This window comes from Temnothorax longispinosus, unplaced genomic scaffold (genome assembly GCF_030848805.1).
Source record: "Temnothorax longispinosus isolate EJ_2023e unplaced genomic scaffold, Tlon_JGU_v1 HiC_scaffold_263, whole genome shotgun sequence".
NCBI classification, from domain to species: Eukaryota; Metazoa; Arthropoda; class Insecta; order Hymenoptera; family Formicidae; genus Temnothorax; species Temnothorax longispinosus.
The window spans coordinates 4,304-9,922 of record NW_027270082.1 but is presented as its reverse complement, the minus strand read 5'-3'; the positions used below and the strand labels follow the sequence as shown (position 1 = coordinate 9,922).

At 33.5% G+C, this 5,619-nt stretch overlaps 1 long non-coding RNA gene across 2 annotated transcripts; it reads right to left on the bottom strand.

The window, feature by feature from the left end:
• Window positions 1–634: 634 nt before the first annotated feature.
• Window positions 635–2,167, bottom strand: LOC139824091 (uncharacterized). 2 transcript variants are annotated; one of them, XR_011735003.1, is made up of 4 exons: window positions 2,033–2,167; window positions 1,854–1,913; window positions 1,671–1,748; window positions 635–1,578 (listed from the first exon to the last, which is right to left on the bottom strand). It is a non-coding gene; the product is annotated as an uncharacterized lncRNA (long non-coding RNA). The 2 variants fall into 2 exon arrangements; XR_011735002.1 differs by lacking the exon at window positions 2,033–2,167 and having other exon boundaries at window positions 636–1,578; window positions 1,854–1,994.
• Window positions 2,168–5,619: the final 3,452 nt, after the last annotated feature.

Here is a 5,619-nt window from a genome sequence, read left to right as displayed (position 1 = left end):
TGCAATTTTGTGTGAGATGGCTTTTAAGGTCAATCCAGACAAACCTGCATAGCGCATAAACATAAGGGTGCTGTCCCATGGACATCGGAATTATCGGAAAACGGAATCGGAAAGGTGAGATGGTGGGGAACTAACCAATCAGAATGATTCCGTTGCGTGTTTTCACATCTGGGTTCCCCATGGCGATCATTTTTCGGAACGGAATTCATGCATGTGCGTAATAATTCAAATATCTGGCGGTCACTGACGGTTAAAGAGTCTTGTGATAAGTTACTGTTATACTGTTTTTAACAAATATTGAATACTACTAATACTACTAATAACCATATTGTATATGTATGTTAGGCTAGAAATGTATGCTAGACCATCAATATATAAACATTATAACCTAATATAACATAACTTAGCATACGTATCTCATAATTACAATACTTACAGCAGATGACATTATATTCCCCTTTTTCAATCAAAACAGATATATGTATAAATACAACAGCAACTTATCACAACACTCTTTAACCGCCAGTGACTGCCAGATATTTGAATTATTACGCACATGCATGAATTCCGTTCCGAAAAATGATCGCCATGGGGAACCCCGATGTAAAAACACGCAACGGAATCATTCTGATTGGTTAGCTCCCCACCATCTCACCTTTTCGATTCCGTTTTCCGATAATTCCGATGTCCATGGGACAGCACCCTAAGAGAATTGATTGGTCCATATGCATGTGCATAAGGAAATAGACCAATCAATTTTCTTATGCTTACGCATTATGCGTTGTGCAGAAGTGTGTGCGCCCCGCTTAAGCCCTAGAGCATGCGCATGTGACCCCAGAGCCTAGTGCGTGTACATACGTATGCGCTCCTGAATGCCCATAATGTGTGCAATCGTCACTATATGTACATAACTGGAATGTTAAAATAAAATTTTCAATAACTTACAGCTCTTAATATTACCAATCAACCACTAAACGATTGGTAAAAAAAGAATTTAAAATTCCCAACAGTCAAAGTGTAGGCGCTAAAGAAGGTTAAAAATTTGTTGACAATTAATTCTTTCTTTTTAAAACGCGAAACTACCAAAAGGTTTCAATGCGGTACCAAACATTGCCAATCAATCGCCAATCGATTAAAAAAAAAAAATTACCACAGTTAAAGTGGGGGGGCTAAGAAAAGATCAAAAATTTGTTTTTTCGATTTTCTAAAGAAACGCGCAACCACCAAAAGTTTTTAATGCGGTACCAAACATTGCCAATCAATCGCCAATCAATTAAAAAAAAAAAAAAACTACCACAGTCAAAGTAGGGGGGCTAAAAGAAGATCAAAAATTTGTTTTTGATTTCCTAGAAAAACGAGAAACTACCGAACGTTTTGAATACGGTACCAAATACTACCAATCAACCACCAAACAATTGGTAAAAAAAAATATATCAATAATCCACTTGGGGGGGCTAACTTTGTTGAGGTAGGTACACTACTATGCGTGAACTTGGCGCCTTTTTTTACCTTTTTTTTAAAAAAGGTAATTTTGTACGGATCAAAATCTACCCCGCTTGACGATACATCACACGGTACCTAAAACAAATATTTTGTTGCACAAATTTAAACAATTACTTTAATTTTCACCACGGAAAATGGATAACAATTTATTAAAATGGTTTTAATACCTTTGGTAAATCCACAGTACGATTTGGAATGTTCATTCCGGTGAGATGAGCGTCAATTGTAGACATACTTGGCTCCCCCTTAAAAAAAGGTACTTTCGATTAAAGAAAAAAAAATACGGAGTATTGAAAAAAAATTTAAAAAAATACGGAGTATTCGATGAATTAATATTCCTCAATACGTACAGAGTGTGGAGACGAGCTAGATGACATTTGTTGCTCCGGATTGACTGAGAGTGTCGGTACCTGGAAATATTACATCACGCAGTAAGTTTTGAATATTCAACAAGTGGTTTCGCAACGTGGTCGGCGAGAGGATGAGCAATTTGCTTATTTAAATAGGAAACTAAATTTTTTATACTCACATTTTGCTTCTCGCAAAATTGTGCGTATTCATCATTATATTTCTTGCTTAGAACAGTTACTTTTTTGTAGCAAGTAGAATGATAACCAACATTATCAATCGATTCCAAGCATAACCTAACTTCACGTACTATGCACAATTTTTTTTTTTACTCCGAAACAGTAACTTTAAATAACAATTCTTAAAGAATTCATTATTAAAATCAATAATAAAATTCTCTAAACCACATAAAAAACACTTCTTTATTTTCAACTACATGTAATTTATCATCAAGACCGATATTTTTTAAGACCGTAAACGCAAGAGCAAGTTTCTTTACAACGCAATGCGAGATTTACTTCAAACCAGCGTTCCAAACACTTCGGCCGGTCAAGCCATCTTTGTCTATTACACAGAATAAAGAGCATTCCCCACTCTCTTTTACAAAGCAGCTGCCGGACACACACCTGTCTCGCTGCATCTTTTTCTGTCGCATAGAGTTGCGCGCGCAACGCTTCTCTGTCATCTCAACGCTCGCGCTGAAAACTTTACATCTAAAATCTAGGCAACCATGGATGCAATCAACTTTTTGATAAAGCAACCTAATACGGTTGGATTGTGAATTAAATAAGCTTTCATTTGATATAATAATTTGATTAAATATCTGATGAGGGTATATTAATAACGCTTACTCACCTGTTTATACCTGGCAACTCCACAGCTGCGCAGAGGGGAAAGTAGGCAACCTTTATTTTTCCAATTCCTTTGGGTATAATATATTCTCTCAACTAATGCACAATTTTTATAAACAACCAATCGAAGAAGTTAATCGAATAAATTTAATTAAAAATTTAATTATTTAACATTATCCCGAGGCGATTTAGCTCGGCAACCTATTTGCGATGTATCAATGTATATGTTATCTAGCATATATTTTTTATCATTCATAAATAACAAATGAAGGAATAAATTTCTTATACCGGATCTTAGACTAAGACAGAAGGGGCCCACGCGCAGCTTTCTCTTTCTATTCCTATATCGCTTTTTCAGCTCGCTCGCGCACTCTATTCTTATATCCTTATGTATCTTCATTAACATCCACCATTAATACGTATTGCATGTATCCCGGGCAGTTATAAAGAATGACCGCTACAATTGTAGCGAAATCTTGCCGAAACGCTCTCTTGTAGTGCTACTATAGCGCTACTGTAGCGCTACGGAAGCGTTGTCTTACCTAAACCACGGTCGTGAATACAGGTCCGGAAACTCTAGTAGTGGGGGGTGACTCGCTTATAGCGAATTCGGACGCTTGCACTAGTGCACACTGAGTGCGCACTAAGGCTTGTTTATAATCTAATTTTTATATTTAAAGTTGCTTAAATACACATTTAAAAACTTTTTAGCCAATAAAACAATCTGTAATATCTATATGGATGCTGTACAAATCATTTTACAGTAACTAATAAGTATAATTTAAGGTGATCTGTAAACAATTGATTAAGAACAAGCCTTAGTGCGCACTCAGTGTGCACTAGTGCAAGCGTCAGAATTCGCTATTAGTGAAGTCATTTTATGTAGTTGACACTATCACCACCTGGAGCGCTGGAGGTTAGAGATTTTTTAAATAACGCAAATACATATTGAATATATTGACATATAACATATAACATGTGACATATGACATATGTCATATATAACATATTACATATTGACATATTGAATGTAACGAACGTACGAAATCCTAGAAAGTGATTAAATTAACAACAATGAAATTAACGAAATATTGTGTCGTGCCGAATTGCAAGACTGGGTGCAAAAGTCTGAAAGTAAATTGTTCAGTTTTTAAAGTGCCAAAACGTGACGAATTGCGTGAAAAATGGATATCCGCAATCCCTGGCATAAAGGACCTGAAACCCAATCAATTTGTACGTGAAAAGCATTTTGATGAAAAATGCATAATAAGGAATTTCGTAATGCGCGATGTACAAGCAAATGTCCTAGCCGAGGTAAGCTCAGTTATAAAAAAAATATTCTGTCACATTAAAAGAAACTTTAATAATATATCCAGGAATCGGCAAAAAAATTTCCATTTTTCAGTAATTAAGTTATTTATGTTGAACCAGATAATTTTTAAAGTAAATAATTTTTTAAAATAATAATTTACCTGAGACTAAATAATTAATAATTAATAATTAATAATTAATAATTTACCTGAGACTAAATTCATTATTGAGAAAATTAGTAATTATTTTCCACTAATTATTAATTTTTTAATAATTTCTAGTAATTTATTTCGACAAACTATTAATTATTTTAATAATAAAAAATTTATGTTTACTAATTACCAATTTGTAAATAAAAATTAATTATAATTTTATTATTATTTTATCCACATTTGAACTCATTTAAAACGTTGATTGAGCCAACTTATAGTTACAAAACTCGCTGCTTATTTTGCATATACTATATTTTCTATCTTACATTTATCATAAAAATATTGTATTTTGGTTAAGGCCTCCGCAATGAAAAATATAAAGAACAAGGGACAGATATTAGCAATTAATATTATTCCTGATTTCTTATTTTTAATCGCTAATATCTGTTCCTTGTTTCTTATATTTTTCATTGTGCGGGAGCTTTTACAGTGAAACGGATTAGTGGACAACGCGTATGCGTGATAAAAAATCCTTGCAACGCAGCGACGCGCGCGGTCACATGGCAAACCTATGAAAATATCGTCATTAAGCGAGTCACCCCCACCACCAAAAAAACGGACGAGTTTCCGGACCTGTATTCACGACCGTGACCTAAACGCACCCATTATCAACATCGAGGAAGTTCGGCCTTCGCTTTAGGATCCCCTTAAACATAACAATTATAAAAAAACAAGAATGTTTTAAAATTTAATTGGTTCTACAAACCCACATTCTCAGGTCGCTATCTCAATTACATGTTGTAGCATCCTATAGTCCCAAAAGAGAGGCACAATAATGGGCATGATGGATATAAAGCATTTTTAATTGTCACACCCTAAGTTTTATTTCAAAAATATTAAATTCATAATAAACACAATGCTACAAAATGATTATCCGTTATCCTTTCTTTTTAATACGATTAATACTAGAATTAAATCACTTCTAAATAAACATAATTGAGACAGAACAATATCACATCCACCATTAATAATACTGAAAATAGGTTTACGATTCCTTATGTCGCAAGTATTTCAGAGAGAAATTCCTTTTTTAGTTCTAACAAACTTAGTTTCAAAAAAATAGAAATTGAGAGAATTCCAGATATTCCAATTTTTTGTTTTTTTTTTACTCCATTTGTTTAAATAAATTATTATAAAAATTTTGAGTAATTTTTTTTTAAAATATGATCAAAATAGCGTATTGCATATTAAATAAATTTTTTTCTTAGACATTGGCACGCAAGAATTCTCAACGTATCCTTTCTCACTTCTGTCAATTTCACATGATGCGGAAAGAGCCTATAAGATCCGTAATTATTTCATTGTCTCAATCTTTTTATTTTTCTTCACCTTTCTCTTTTCTATGTATATATATACATGCGTATGCACATAACATTATACGTTTATGATTTAAA